This window comes from Myxocyprinus asiaticus, chromosome 30, assembly GCF_019703515.2.
Source record: "Myxocyprinus asiaticus isolate MX2 ecotype Aquarium Trade chromosome 30, UBuf_Myxa_2, whole genome shotgun sequence".
NCBI lineage: Eukaryota > Metazoa > Chordata > Actinopteri > Cypriniformes > Catostomidae > Myxocyprinus > Myxocyprinus asiaticus.
The window spans coordinates 19,062,890-19,079,207 of NC_059373.1; the positions used below are offsets into that span (position 1 = coordinate 19,062,890).

At 40.0% G+C, this 16,318-nt stretch overlaps 1 protein-coding gene across 7 annotated transcripts in view; it reads left to right on the forward strand.

Annotated features, from left to right (window-relative positions):
* Nucleotides 1-16,318, forward strand: part of trioa (trio Rho guanine nucleotide exchange factor a) — a 183,684-nt gene that overhangs the window by 49,941 nt on the left and 117,425 nt on the right. The window contains exon 3 of one of the 7 annotated variants that reach the window (XM_051664233.1): nt 3,847-4,106. The exons of the other annotated variants lie outside the window; for them this stretch is intronic. The gene's annotated coding sequence lies outside the window, so the exon portion shown is untranslated. The remainder of the gene's footprint in view (nt 1-3,846; nt 4,107-16,318) is intronic. 7 annotated transcript variants of the gene reach the window in all.

Here is a 16,318-nt window from a genome sequence, read left to right on the forward strand (position 1 = left end):
TGTTGAAAGTTTCCCCTGAATTTGTATAGCGGAAAATGGTGTAACACCACTGTTTTTCTCTTGACTCGGCAATATTAATATAGTCAGCATTTGACTGATACTAAACAGTAATACTGATGTTTATTTAGCAATTTATTTTATTTGTATTTATTCTTTATTTAAATGGTCAGCATTTGACTGATACTAAACAGTACTGATGTTTATTTAGCTATTTATTTTTATTTATTCTTTATTTAAATGGTCAGCATTTGACTGATACTAAACAGTACTGATGTTTATTTAGCTATTTATTTTTATTTATTCTTTAATGGTCAGCATTTGACTGATACTGAACATACTGTACTGATGTTTATTTGGCTATTTATTTTATTTTTATTTGTTTATTTAAATGGTCAGCATTTGACTGATACTCAACAATACTGATGTTTATTAAGCTATTTATTTTATTTTTATTATTTAAATGGTCAGCATTTGACTGATACTAAACAGTACTGATGTTTATTAAGCTATTTATTGTATTTTGATTTATTCTTATTTTCTCAGTGAGGTCATTTCTAGAATTTGTTGACAATGTATAATAATAATGTCAAATATTCTTTGATAAAAAATGTTTAAGAAAGCAGCATTCAGAGTACCTTTGCATAGTCATATCGGTGGAAAAATCCACATAGAAAAGGTCTGTTTTCATTCCAGCTCAAAAATTAACTATATCGGCCACCATATCAGTAATCGGTGAATTTCCCCCCTCTAAAATCGGTATCGGTCTCAAAAATCCCATATCGGTCAGGCTCTACTTCTCACGCATCTTACATTCTAGCTGATCCCACAAAAGCTCAATGGGGTTAAGATCCATAACACTCTTTTCCAATTATCTGTTGTCCAATGTCTGTGTTTCTTTGCCCACTCTAACCTTTTCTTTTTGTTTTTCTGTTTCAAAAGTGGCTTTTTCTTTGCAATTCTTCCCATAAGGCCTGCATCCATGACTCTTCTCTTTACTGTTGTACATGAAACTGGTGTTGAGCGGGTAGAATTCAATGAAGCTGTCAGCTGAGGACATGTGAGGCATCTATTTCTCAAACTAGAGACTCTGATGTACTTATCCTCTTGTTTAGTTGTACATCTGGCCTTCCACATCTCTTTCTGTCCTTGTTAGAGCCAGTTGTCCTTTGTCTTTGAAGACTGTAGTGTACACCTTTGTATGAAATCCTCAGTTTTTTTTTTTTTGTTTTTTTTTTTTTTTGGCAAATTTCAAGCATTGTATAGCCTTTATTCCTCAAAACAATGATTGACTGATGAGTTTCTAGAGAAAGCTGTTTCTTTTTTGCCATTTTTGACCTAATATTGACCTTACGACTTGCATACTGTGGCAACTCAAAAACAAACACAAAGACAATGTTACGCTTCATTTAATGAACCAAATAGCTTTCAGCAGTGTTTGATATAATGGCAAGTGATTTTCTAGTACCAAATTAGCAATTTAGCATGATTACTCAAGGATAAGGTGTTGGAGTGTTGGCTGCTGGAAATGGGGCCTGTCTAGATTTGATCAAGAATTACTTTTTTCAAATAGTGATGGTGCTGTATTTTACATCAGTAATGTCCTGACTATACTTTGTGATCACTTGAATGCCACTTTGGTGAATTAAAGTACCAATTTCCTTCCGAAACAGCAAAATCTGTACTATATTCCAAACTTTTGGCCGCCAGTGTACATGCGTAATCTTCAGAATCCTGTTAGAACGGCACTTATGAGTTTACATGGCTACTTAAGCTGCGTTCTCCGGTAGAAGCCTAGTTGTGTTAAACTGCTTTCTCTTAATCCCTTAAGCAGCATAAGGAAATCATCATTCTCGTTTACATGATGTTTCAGAACGCTGCTTTCTGCAGAAACTCTGCAATAAACCGTTTTGCATGTAAAGTGTAAAGATTCTGAAAGTTTCTTAAACTGTTTGGTGATCCCATATTAATTTATTATGGTTTTAGAGTAGCTAACTGTATTAACTGCTATTTTAGTGGAAACTGGGTTACCATCGTAAATATTTATACAGTATTTTCTCTCATTGTAGCATTTTTCATCCAAGCTTTGGTTAAACTGAGGCTTGGGGCTGTTTTGAAGGCCCGGTGAATTGATAAATATCTGTGCTCACCTTCGCTTCCTAGAGCAAGTGATTCATCACAGAAAATCTGAAGAATTCTCACACTTCCTATTCCTGAAATATCCCAGGAATGTGGAGTACAGGCCTGTCTCCATAGCAACAGAAGACGGGGGAGTCTGAATGTGTGTGTGGTCAGGATGGACTGTAAAAACAGCATATGAGTGTGTGGGGGTGTGAGTTTGTATAAGAGGGAGGACTCTTGAATGTCTGTGATTTATTCAGTTGGTTACTACACAAGGGCAGAATACAGCTGAACCGTTATTTTACAAGGTGATGATGCATGTGTAGAGATGCAGTTTTACATGTGGAGGTGACAGGTCTCAACAAATGTGCAGCCTTTTGTACAGTATAGCATATTGTCTGTTCTTGCTGTGTGGTTTTGTGGAGTTTTACAGAATGTAAACAAAGGAGAGGGGGAAGAGTTGGAAGAAGTGAGGCTTGTTTGTTTGATTAAAATTACAACATTCATCTCACCCCAGGAATATTTCAACTGTGTGTGTGCGCGCGGAATCTTATAAACACTGCTATCCTTTGACATATATTCTTTTCCAAATTAATTCCCTAATTTCCTCCTCATTTCTTCCAAGTTTTTTTTTTCTGTAAATAGAGAGATGTCAGGATAAACATGATTGCTCTGTTCCAAAACCAAGTGAGCTTCCTGGAGGCAGCATTTTAAGGCATCATAGGCACATTCTCAACACGAAAGCTGTTTGTAGAAGTAGGCACCTTAATTATGCCATCCTAAGATACCCTGTTTTGGCCAAATTCCAGAATGCATTGCGCTGAGCTCAGTGAAAAAATAAATGCATGATGGTGGTCAAAGCGAGAGAATTTTTTTGTCTGCAAATATACTTCTATTTTATGAAATTCTGAAAAGTATCGCTAAATAGTTAAGTTTAATTAAAATGATAATTTTACCCAATATTTGTGTGTGATATGTATTTTTATGCTTAGAGTTTCATGATGTTAGCTTAGCAACACGCTAGTGTATAACTTCATTGGAATCAATTGTGAATTCGAGTCTGCTGTTCGGACTGTTATTTGTTTAATGCTTGGAGCCACTGCCAATTTGGAGCGTTCCATATTGGTTGTGATGTTCCAGAAGGCAGCTGCCTTTTTAGTCAGTAGGTAGTGAGGCTGTTCACTAGGTTTTGGAACAGAGCTGATGTAGCTTATTTGCTATAAGAAGCTCATGTTAATTTGAATCAATCTTTCAGCCTGTCTTGGGTATGGATGAATGATTTTACCAAGAGAAAACACACCAGGCAATGCTTGGCCTCTTAATTTACATTTATCTTCTAACATGTGTGCATGCTCTGAGCCACTCCATTCCATCTGTTGGAGCAGAAGAGTAGTGAACTCTCTGGTTAAAAGTCACTACTGCAACTTGCTCAGACTCTGCTGGTCCTCCTGAAAATGTTTAATGTTATTGTCAGGATGCAGCACATATAAAAGAAGTGACCAGAGCACCATGAGTCATGTTATTTCCTGTTATTCCCTATGGGGATCTAACTGAACTAAATTCAGCTTTGTTTAGTGCAACTCTGGAAGATTTCATTGTTTTGCAAGAGCCTGTTGGATGCTGTTATTAAATAGAAGTTGACATGGAAAATGATATGTGCCATGAATATGTTTTTTAATAAGAGGAAACATGCACAAATTCTTATTTTTACTGTGTTTTACTTCTTAGTGTCAGATGGGTGCCTGATAGTCCTGTCTGTTATGGACATGATGAAAGTTGCAGGAGAATGATTTGGTTTAAAGACCCAATTGCTTGATCTTTCTATCAACATCAGCTTCTTCAAAATCCTCTACACTCTCAGAAAAAAAAGGTATTGTTTAAGGTACAAGTGCTGTCACTAAGGTGGTACCCTAAAGGAGACTGTAGTAAGGTTCATTCATAGAGGAGGGAAAGGAGGAAGTGGGAGGCGACGGATCCAACTCAAAAAGGTATTATATTTTACAAAACTCAAACAACACTTTCCAGTGACACACTCAAACACTGTTCATTTGAACAACACTCTCTCGGGGTGTGTGAAGCTCTCGCGCTCTCTCTCTGAGGGTTTTGGATAGCCTCTTATCTCCCCGCCTCTCACTGTGAACATAGAAATCACAATTAGCAGCAATTCATCTCAGGTGAAAACCCTTACCGCTTCCTCTCTGCCCAGATGAACGCTTGGCCATGACCTTGCCCACACATAACCCCACCGCCCGACTCAGGTTGGGGAAACAGCCTGGATGATCCAGGCGTTGGCATCCTTCATGCGGTGGAGCCACTGGAGTGGGGCATGGTCCAAACAGAGGGTGAATACCCATCCCACCAAATGGTAGCAGAGAGTGGGGACCGCCCACTTGATGGCCAAGCACTCCTTCTCTATGGTGCTGTAGTTAGTCTCTCTCATAGAGAGCTTTCAACTAATGTACAGCACCGGACGCTCTTCCCCCTCCACCTGGGACAGTACAGCACCCAGTCCCCAGTCCGATGCGTCTATTTGCAAAACAAAAGGGAGAGAGAAGTTAGGGGAATGCAGAAGCAGCGCACTACAAAGTGCAGCTTTAACCTCTGTGAATGCTTGTTGGCACGGCTCCGTCCACTGGACCGGATCTGGAGCTCCCTTTTTAGTGAGATCAGTCAGCGGACTGGTGACATCCGAATAGTTAGGCACAAACCTTCAATAATAGCCAATTTGGGGCCGCACTTGCCCATGACCCAAGTGGAACACCTGATACTGTACCTCCACCCGTCCAATTGCGCACTTCTTCGGGTCTGCTTGAGCCCTGCTCGCAGCAGCGACCTCAGAACTGCCCCCAGACGCAGCGTGCGGTCTGAGGACTCTGTCCATAAGATGCTGAAACGTAGCCGGGGTCTCAAACAAATAGAATGGAAGGGTCACAGATTGGTGTAACCCAACTGGTGTGGAGAAGGATGTTTTCTCACGGGACTTCAGCGTTAAGGGGATCTGCCAATAATCCTTTGTTAAATCCAGCGTCGAATAAAAGCGAGCCATGCCCAACCGATTGAGCAGTTCACCGATACGAGGCATTGGATACATGTCAAATTTCGACACCGTGTTGACTTTACTATAATCCACACACAACCGGACAGAGCCATCGCTCTTAGGTACAAGAACCACCGGGCTGGCAGAATCACTGTGGGATTCTTCTGTTACCCCCATATCGAGCATGGCCTTTATTTCTTCCCGTACTACCTGTTTCATGTGTTTGGGTAAGCGATATGGACGACTACATACCACTACCCCGGGGGTTGTCTCGATGTGGTGTTTTATGAGATTAGTGCAGTCGGGGAGAGGCAAGAATACATCAGAGAAATTCTTTTGCAACCTGACAACCTCCGTACGTTGTGATTGCGAGAGGTGGTTTCCACAAGGGACCGGGGTGAAGTGATTGGCTTTTAGATTCACCTCTGGTCCGAGCTCCTCCCTCTCCGGAACTAACGTCACCAAGGAAACTGGTACTGCCTCTCTCCATGGTTTTAGTAGGTTGAGATAGTAAATCTGATATGCCCTGCCCCTATCCGTATGCACCACCTCATAATCGACTTACCCAACTCGCCGTGTGACCTCAAAGGGCCCTTGCCACTTAGAGTAATTTTGAGCTCGTTGTGGGCAGTAATACATATACTTTGTTACAAGTACTGTGCAAACTCCCATAGCCAAGCTCCCCTGTTATACAGCCAAGGTCCCTCCTCCCAATTTTCCTTCATGACGTCTAACACGCCACAGGGCTTATGCCCATATAACATTTCAAATGGGGAAAACCCAGTGGAGGCTTGTGGTGCCTCTCGCACTGCAAATAACAGAGGTTCAAGCCACTTATCCGTCCGTTCTAATGGCCCCACGAGGGCCATGCCAATTCGCTCAAAAGGAACCTCGATCAATGGAAGAGGACACAATGGCGCTTTTGGGGTGGCCGGCAGATTCAACAGCTGACATTCACGGCATGCCACACACAACTGGCGATCATCCCCATGAATGCCCGTCCAATAAAAACGGGCCATGAGACGGCTTAGTGTTTTCCCCTGTCCCAAGTGACCTGCCATCGGATTATGATGAGCCGCCTGGAATAACATTTCCCGACGGCTCTTTGGTACCAACAACTGGGTTGTATTTTCTTGCGTGCGAGTGTCCTGTGTCACTCTATATAACCGATCTTTTATAATTGAAAAGTATGGATATGAGAGTGCGATGCGACGGTTGGAGCCATTGACCATCAATCGCAATCACTAGGTCAAAGGCGTGTCGCAGGATTTCGTCTCACAGCTGCTCTAGCGGGAAATCCCTTGCCTGGAATTCCTAAGGGCGGGGGAGGATGACACCTCCCCTTCCCCAGCTGCAGTGTGATGTGGAGCTAGGGCTGGGCGATAAAACGTCTCGTTATTTATCGCGATAAACTCCATGATATTGATGATAAGCTTTTGAGTAATTTTCGATATTTAGCCTCTGTTCTACATCTAGACGATCAGGTGCGTGTTGCTAAAAATGCAAGCAGTTCGGCTTATCGTATGTTTCCACTGGTGTGTGGTGAGCGAAGGTGTGCTTTCAATTCCTTCCAATGGAAGCCGAGCGCCACGCTCGCGAGGTGGATTGTAGAAGCGCGGGGCAAGCTTTTCCCTAGTGTTGGGAGTGGCTTTGAGCGGATTTCTTCCGCGTCAGTGGAAACGCATCCTCAGACTGTATGAAGTTGCTAATGTCCCCGCTTCGCCAGTCACCGCGTTCTGGGTCTGGACCCCGGATTGATTCCATCCGGACTACAAGACATCATGACGACGGTTGCGCCCTCTCATAGTCTCTAGTGAGCAGCACGACAAAACAACAGTGCTGGTTACATCATATCTTATCTTTCTACGCTGTATTCTTAAATATTTTTCTCTAGCACTGAACACGCTTCATTTATGCCCTGTCCCGCTCTTCACGTGTTTCCTCTTTTCCCCGCATGTGAGTAGACATGAGGCGCCGCTTAAGTTAACACGGTTCCAGAGCTCCTTTAGACCATAATGTTTCTTTCTTTCTAAATTTAGTTTTATTAATATGCATGTTACAAGCCTTTAATAATAAACAATAGATTTCTGTTCTAGTTTTCTGAAATTATTCAGATATCATTATCTCTGACAAGGATGAAAGACATTAAAATTACTAGTTTGTAGTCTAGTCTTTCTCACAAAATTTTCTCTGAGGAGATACCCCTGAACCCCCATACAGTATCATTCCTCAGTCACAAGGGCTTCTATGCCCCCATACTTGTGTATCTGAATGTAATGAAATATGAAAATAATTTGAATATAAAAAAAACAATATGCTGTCATTATGATTCAAAATGAACAGATCATCTTTTAACATTCATATCGAACTGAACTCGATTGATAAACTCTATAAAAATATTTTAGTAGAAGATCCCTCAGACACCACTGCTTTGGCTGTCTCTGGGCCCCCAATGCAGTTTTGTATAGACTATTTTGACTGTTTAGAGTTTGTTTTTTTCTCTCCTTTTCTTCTGCCAACTTGGAAATTAAAAATGTTTTTTTGCAAATGTGAATGTATATTGTGATAAATATCGATATCGACTGATATGAAAAAGAAGATCTTGATAATATTTTTTGCCATATCGCCCAGCCCTACGTGGAGCAGCCGCAGATGGCCCAAGCCACGCCTCCCCTGCCAGTGCGTCACACATCCCACATCAATTTACTTTCTTACAGGACACATCCACACACAATAATAAGCAAAAAGCCAGCCAATTGGTTCCCAAAATTAGACGAGGACTAACCACCGCCTCAATATTATGCTTTTGCCCCCTGAATATTACGGTGACTGTCACTACAGGATAATCATGAATATCCCCGTGAACACACCTCACCTTTACCCGATTATTTGAATCCAGTGCCCCGTTTTGAACCAAGCATTGATGGATAGAGGTTTGATTACAACCAGAATCCACCAAGGCTTGGTATGTACCCCTCTCAATACTCACGGGTATTTGGTACATCCCTGCTCGATCGGATGTGGGGTTACACTGTTATTGTAGTTTTATGATGACACTAATACTGCTGCAAAGATGGGTGTATATAAAAGCATGTTAATGGGCAGAATACAGACAAAAGAATGATCATTGGCATATCTCACATTAGGCAGATGTGTGAGCAGCTTTCACCTGCAGATGGTACATGAGAGAAGCAGTATAACACACAACAGAGTGAATGGGCACTTCAGAGTATTTGATTAGATTTGATTCCTTTTGTAGATTAATAAAAAAAAATAAAAAAAATGCATGACATGTTCTTGATATAGGTAAGTTTGCACCAACTCGCTAATAACTGCATGTCAGTGTGTTCATGTTGACCGATCTCAACTGACTAAATGGGAATTAGCTGTCGGCCTCAAAGAAGGTGGAGCTTCAGGCTACACCTACTCGATTATGTGTACCACTGGCAGTAAGAAGGTGTTTAGCAGCAGGTAAGAAGTTTTCCTGAATGTTCGCTCTGGCGAGCTGTTACGAACCACCAAAACAAACTCAAAAACCCCTTCGCTTTGGCCAGATTTTGTTCTACATGATGTAACACCTGTTCGTTATTCTATTTCGAATGAAGTGTGCTGAGGCCTTTAAAGGTACATTTCCTCTGGGAACAAAAAGAAACAACCTTTTTGTCTCCTTAAAGTGTACAAGTACGTACCCAAAACACGGGTACCACACCAATGAGGCCTTTGTGCCTTAAATGGTACGCTTTTTTCTGTCTTTCAGTAATTGCCTGAATGCCAGTTCACATTTTTAAGTACAAAAGAACATACTGTATCACCTTCATCAACTGAATCACCTTCAGCAGACATTACCTGGGAAAGTGCATCAACTTTCTGTGAAACTGGGATCAGATTGAAAAACACAAGTATCAAAACAAAGAAATGTGAGACGTTTGCACAATGTTTGTGTTACTACTTTGTGCCTGTGTGCCGTTACCTGGGTCGCTGTCCTTGGAGAATGTGCTTAATGTCACACATGAGAACTGTTTTCAGTGGACGGTTGCTTAGGTCTCCTTATTTGAAATGGCCTTATGTTGTGCGTTTAAGACAGGCTTTAGGGAGGGGGCCTGTGACGAGCATCGAGCTAATCACTGCACTTTCTAAGCAGCTTCTGTGTAATCCACTGTGTAGGAGCAGTCTTTTCTGCCACATCAACTGAATATGTGATTTCTTCATTTATTACACACATTTTTCAATAAATGTTGGATTTGTTTTGACCCTATTTTTTTTTTATTTTTTTTTATTTGGTCATCACTCCAAAGCCCCATTCACATAGTGAACGACATTGTCGCTTGGTGTTCCTACTGATGCCACTCTAATGTTATTGGTGGACTGCAAGTCTTGCTATGGTAGCTTTTGAAATGCTGATTACAGATGATACTGCTGGTAAAATTAAGATATCATCCTAATTTGAAAAGGATTCAGTTTACTTGACTCTTAAATAGAACATTCTGAAAGAGAGACTGTTTTATATAACCTACACCATTGCTCAATGCACCATATAATTAAACAAGACAAAATATCAATTAAAGAGGCCCTTTTATGCTTTTTGGGATTTTATCTTTCCTTTAGTGTGTAACATAGCTCTTTGTGCACGTAAAAGGTCTGCAAAGTTACAAAGCACAAAGTCCACGCAAAAGGGAGTTATTCTCTCCCACAGACAACGCTGCTCAAGAACTACACGAAACGGCTGGATTGTAGTCCAGCCATTTCTTCCGTAAAGTATCTACGTCACTATGTAACACACTTGCATAATGCCCGCCTAAGGGCTACTTTGGCCCACCCTCAAACAAACGTAGTTATAGCAGAGGCCAGGATGAATTGGGTTAGTGTTGTCGCCATGTCAAGAAGACGCTGTTTTCTTCACTGCAAAAGCAAAACCTTTTTGTTTGGACTTCCAAAGGTAGACAAATTAAAGAATCAGTGGTTAAAATTTATTTTTACCACTATTCCTCAGCAGTACAACCACAAACAATGCCGGATTTTCAAGATGGTTACTCCTGAAAGATGGTGCAGTTCCCACATTGTTGGGACAATCTGGCACTTCATGATCACAACCAGTATGTATACTTGATTATTTGTGGATTTCTGTGCTACTGAGAGTTCAAATGCGGAGTTTTGTGTTGTTGCTATGGTGTACACCCAGCGCACAGCGGTAGGCCTCTGCTAACCTGCTAGCTAATGTTATTGTGTTGAAATAGATTTGCTAATCAGCTGCAGGCCCACTTTTACCAACAATTGTGTAGAATTATGCAGATTGTTTGTCATTCTTACTATCATGAATAGTGATCAAGTGTGGAGATTGATTTATTTTTACAAACTGTAATTTTACATCTGCAATCCACAGTGGTGCTCGGCTAACTTGCTATGTAATGTTATTGTTTTGGTTAAGGGTTTACTATTCAGCTGTGGGCTGGCTTTTGCCTAAAACTGTGTAAAATGGTCGATCTCAAGAGTCTTATATAATTATATAATTACAAGCTGTAATGTTACGGCCGCTATCCATGGTAGTCGACGCTAACTTGCTCACTAACCGGGAGTAAGCCTCTGTTCTCCGTTCATAGCTCAGGTGAAAAAAGTTTGGCTACACCTGTACTATGGGATATATTCGTTAAGCAATAGCCTACACAATAACGCAAGGCGGCTTGATTTCAAACTTTGAACTATTTTTTTTATTTAACTAAAAATTCAAATGAAACTGAAAAAAATGAAGTGCAATTAAATGTGTGTTGTTCAACTTTTTAAAAGATGGCTTTTCAACAGTTTTGAAGGGCAACATCTCTTTGGCAACGAACCTACTTCATCCGTGCATTCTCTCCATCATGGGCTACCGGTCGGGTATTTCAATGTCCGGGCAAATACATCATTTATTGTGGGTTGTTGCAGGTTTAATGTTGGTGTTTTATTACCTTTCATCCCAGGACCCAGTTTAGCTGCTTTGGAAGGTAATGACTTTGTGTGTGAATAAATTCATTTTGTTCCCTCCTAGGGCTGGGCGATGTGCAAGAAATATGTTCATGATGTTTTTATTTAAAAAAAAAAAAAAAAAAAAAAAAAAAAATTCCCGGCTGAAGAATCGGTGAATATTCTTGCTTTAGTGATTTTTCCATTGAAAATTTAATTTATTTATTTAAATAATGAAAAACTTAAACCAAAGTAATTTCTAAGTTCAAACTGCACTTCAAACTAAATGAAAACTAAATGAAAAATCAGTTAAAATAACAAAGTGGTAAAAAAATAAAAATACAATCATATATAACCACCTTTCCATTTACCGTCATGTAAGAATCCGGCGGACAACAGGCGGAAAATTACTAATACAAATTAAGATCTAAAAACAATTATAAATGTAAATATAATAATTATAATGATGATAATAATCACTGAAATATAAATTATGGTTTGTGGTGAACATGTTTTTGTATTATTTTATGATTTAATCACAGATTAAATGTATGGGCTACAGTTGAAGTCAGAAGTTTACATACACCTTAGCCAAATACATTTAAACTCAGTTTTTCACAATTCCTGACATTTAATCGTATGAAAACATTCCCTGTCTTAGGTCAATTAGGATCACTATTTTAAGAATGTGAAATGTCAGAATAATAGTAGAGAGAATTATTTATTTCAGCCTTTATTTCTTTCATCACATTCCCAGTGGGTCAGAAGTTTGCATACAATTTGTTAGTATTTGGTAACATTGCCTTTAAATTGATTAACTTGGGTCAAACATTTTGTGTAGCCTTGCACAAGCTTCTCACAATAAGTTGCTGGAATTTTGGCCCATTCCTCCAGACTGAACTGGTGTAACTGAGTCAGGTTTGTAGGCCTCCATGTTGCACATGCTTTTTCAGTTCTGCCCACAAATTTACTATCAGATTGAGGTCAGGGCTTTGTGATGGCCACTCCAATACCTTGACTTTGTTGTCCTTAAGCCATTTTGCCACAACTTTGGAGGTATGCTTGGGACCACTGTCCATTTGGAAGACCCATTTGCGACCGAGCTTTAACTTCTTGGCTGATGTCTGAGATCTTGCTTCAATATATACACATAATTTACTTCCTCCATGATGCCATCTATTTTGTGAAGTGCACCAGTCCCTCCTGCAGCAAAGCACCCCCACAACATGATGCTGCCACCCCCATGCTTGCAAGCCTCACCCTTTTTCCTCCAAACATAACGATGGTCATTATGGCCAAAAAGTTACATTTTTGTTTCATCAGACCAGAGCAAATTTCTTTGTCCCCATGTGCACTTGCAAACTGTAGTCTGGCTTTTTTATGGCGGGTTTGGAGCAATGGGTTCTTCGTTGCTGAGTAGCCTTTCAGGTTATGTCAATATAGGACTTGTTTTACTGTGGATATAGATATTTGTCTACCTGTTTCCTCCATCTTTACAATGTCTTTTGCCGTTGTTCTAGGATTGATTTGCACTTTTCATCTCTTGGAGACAGAATGTGTCTCCTTCCTGAGTGGTATGATGGCCGTGTGGTCCTATGGTGTTTATACTTACGTACTATTGTTTGTATAGATGAAGGTGGTACCTTTAGGCATTTGGAAATTGCTCCCAATGATGAACCAGACTTGTGGAGGTCCACAATTTTTTTCTGAGGTGTTGGCTGATTTCTTTCGATTTTCCCATGATGTCAAGCAAAGAGGCATTGAGTTTGAAGATAGGCCTTAAAATACATCCACAGGTATACCTCCAATTGACTCCAATTAGCCAATTATCTTATCAGAAGCTAAGCAAAGAAAGTGTGAGAACCTTTTACATATGCGTGTTCCACGAGACTGCACATCTCCGAACAAACAGCACGTCAGACATGCGCATAGACAGCTTTTCTGTCATCTGTATAATAAATTGTTTCGTCAAGTGCATGTCTGTGTGTCTAACAGCATTTCTTGTGTCATTCCAAATCCGAGACATCTTACAGTTACCCACCATGCACATTTATATTCTCTACCTGCATTTAAACATCTTCTGTCAGTGCGCATACTTTGCTGCCTGTGTAATTTGATATGTTGGTAAAGAACATCTGGCTTTCAGTGCGTTATTTAGGTTAATTTATCATGGGTCACAAACTCTTCATTAGGCAACTATTCTTTATTTAAGGCTATTCTGTTCATTAGGCTATTGTATTGATATTGGAAGTTCCTTTCAAAATGCTTCCCCTTTTTACCCGGTATAAAATTTCACCGGTGTTGTCCCTTGTACCGAATAAAACCAGTAACACCATACACCATGGCAAACCTACTCTGGACTGTAATGTACGGGTTACCACGAAACCGCAGGGCTGATGAGAGAAGCTATAGATGAGAGAAGATGGACACATCGCACACATGCTATTAACAACTAGTTGTTCAGTTTGGTCTGTACACATTTGTGGACTTTTTTAAAATGTAGTTGTCACTACCTAAATTTTTTGGAAGTTAATTTGGTTGTAGAAAGCGGTTTTGACTCCCAAATTTATTTGCAGTGTGTACGTGGCCTTATCTCACAGGAGACAGATGATGTGAGCTGCATTGTCTTGTCTCACATTGGTAGTCGCTCTGAATGTCACTCGTCATTTGCATAAAGCTAAAATTTTCTCAACTTTGTTGTGTCGCTCACCACAGCCACATCATCTCGCCAGCGGTCACTGTCACTCGTGTCGCTGTGCTCTCATTGAAAATGAATGAGATTGTGTCGATTTGGTTGCTCTGTCAAAAAAGGAGTGTTTACTTTTAACGCTTTAAACACTTAACAGTTGGAGTAACGTGAGCTCTTATTTATTTATTTATTTTTATTTTTTTGCATTTATTCTAATGGTGGGACTGTTGTGTAATGGAAAATGCCAAATGAACTGCTAGGGTGGCCTGATGGCCTGAAACCAGTGAGAGTTTATGGGCCAATTGAGGGCACTGTAATTTGCCCTATTGGACCACTGCTTCATTTTCACTACATCTTGCCTTCGTTGATCATATGTACTTGATGTTTGCAAAGTTTTCACTCTTTGCAACCTTAAACACTTGGGTGTGTGTGTGTGAGATGTTAAACAGTGTTGTTGTGAATTCTGCTACTTTAAATACAGTATGTTACCAAGTTTGGCTGTGCAATATGCAAGATATAATGTATGTTCAAACTTCTAAACTTCGAGCACCTCCTAAGATGGTCTGAGGTAATTTGCAGCATTCTCATAGATGACAGTATTCTTGCAAAAGTTTTCAGATGACTGGGAAAGAAAAGAAAGAGTGAGAACTCTTTACATGCGCATGTTCCATGAGACATGCTCGTTCTGCACACCTCTCAACAAACAGCGAATCAGACATGTGCATCAATGGCTTTTCTTTCATTGGTCTGGACGATAAAATTATATTGATATTTATAAAAATAAATACGTCCTCAATATCGATGATAAACTTGAGTAATTTTCTATATTTAGCTTATGTTCTACATCGAAACGATCGGATCAGGTACGTGTTGCTAAAAACGCAAGCAGTTTAGCAAAGTTATAAACACAAATAGTTAACTGAATCACAGTCATAAAATCATCCGGTTAGGAAGTATTTGCTGGCAAGCGGTTACCTAGGTAGCCACTCAATCTAATATGATATCATTGTGTACTGAATAAGACAGCACTGACAATGCAATACAGTTATCGACTGAAATCAACAACAACTCCGACATCAGCACCATTGCTGTTTATTTGTGTACTGATTAGTTGAACGTTTTTTTTCATGATCCATATCGCTGTCACAGGCAACAGAACCCTTCTATCAAGGGGAGCTAGTTTGTGGAAGCTAGCATAAAATAGTACAACGCAGCAGTCCCATAGACATTCTATGGGTGGTACGCTGGCAAGAGGCCATTCTTTTTGAATGAATGTCTATGGAGGAGATGCTTCAGTGTGCTGAATAAACTGCTTTTGTGAGAAAACAGCTCATCACTTAATGAACTGACCACCTGTCCGCTAATCTTTAACATGTTTTACACTAAACAGTCCTTTTGGAATGTACTATGTGTGGAGTTTACTATGATGAAATTGCTGTTTGATAAGGGAATACAATTTTGCGACAGGTATGTATCAGTTTATGGCTCTCTCCATTCATTTGTATGGGATCCGCAAAAGGTGACTTACTGTCGTAACACGCTAGTTGATCGTTATGCTCTCTCCTATGATAGAGCCGCGGAGGTTGTTATCTCTGTAAATAATTTAATCAGGCAAGAATGTATTTCTTGTGATGTTTATTGGTTTGGTTATATGTTTATAAACTTATGGTGCATTGCTGCCACTTACTGAGCTGGAGTGTGTCACAAGAAAGTCTTTCATTGGAGTCAAAAATCTGCTGAAGACATGAAATTTCATCGAAATGGTGTCACTCACCTTACATAGAATTAAATCCTAAACTGAGTATACTTCAAATTAAAAGGTAGCTTACCCTGTAGAGTTTACTTGTAAACAATCAAGTTAAGTTTACAATCATTCTTGAGCTCTAACAAACATGATTGATGTGGATGCACACGCTCTCGCTTGCTCAGTGAAATTTAACGGAGACTCGCATGTGGTAAAAAGTTTTGCAAAATACGCACCTGATTTTGAATTCATAGCATATATACATTATAAAAATAGTAAATAGCAGTAAAATGTTAGTTATGCGCTGGAGAGAAACAACTCTTAAGCACATCAAACCGTACTTTCAATGCACACTACACACCTAAAGCAGCAACCGCTCCACATTAAACTGTATGCTTATTATGATCTTCTTTGAAGTATTTATAAAGTGCTCTTGTGCGCTGGACAACTTGGGTCATTTCCACTTCAACTTGTCTCTGTCATTTTCTAAACGAGTTTCATCATCCAACGCAAGTACAAATCCTTTCTACTGGACCAATTAGGCAAACAGAAAAAAATCCTTATTGTTGAACATTGTGTCCACCCCTCTCAGCTCATACACATTCTGATTGTAGAGTATTAAGATTAGTGGCCATCCTGGTCAAAGCCTATTCTAATTCCAGGAGAGGCAACTGTTAGCAGGGGCTTACTTATGCCAACCTGTTAACAGAAGGTCTCGACTTAGCATATCAAGAACACCGTCTTCAAAACCCTTAGATGAGATAGAAAACACAGGGCTAAACTACCACTCCTT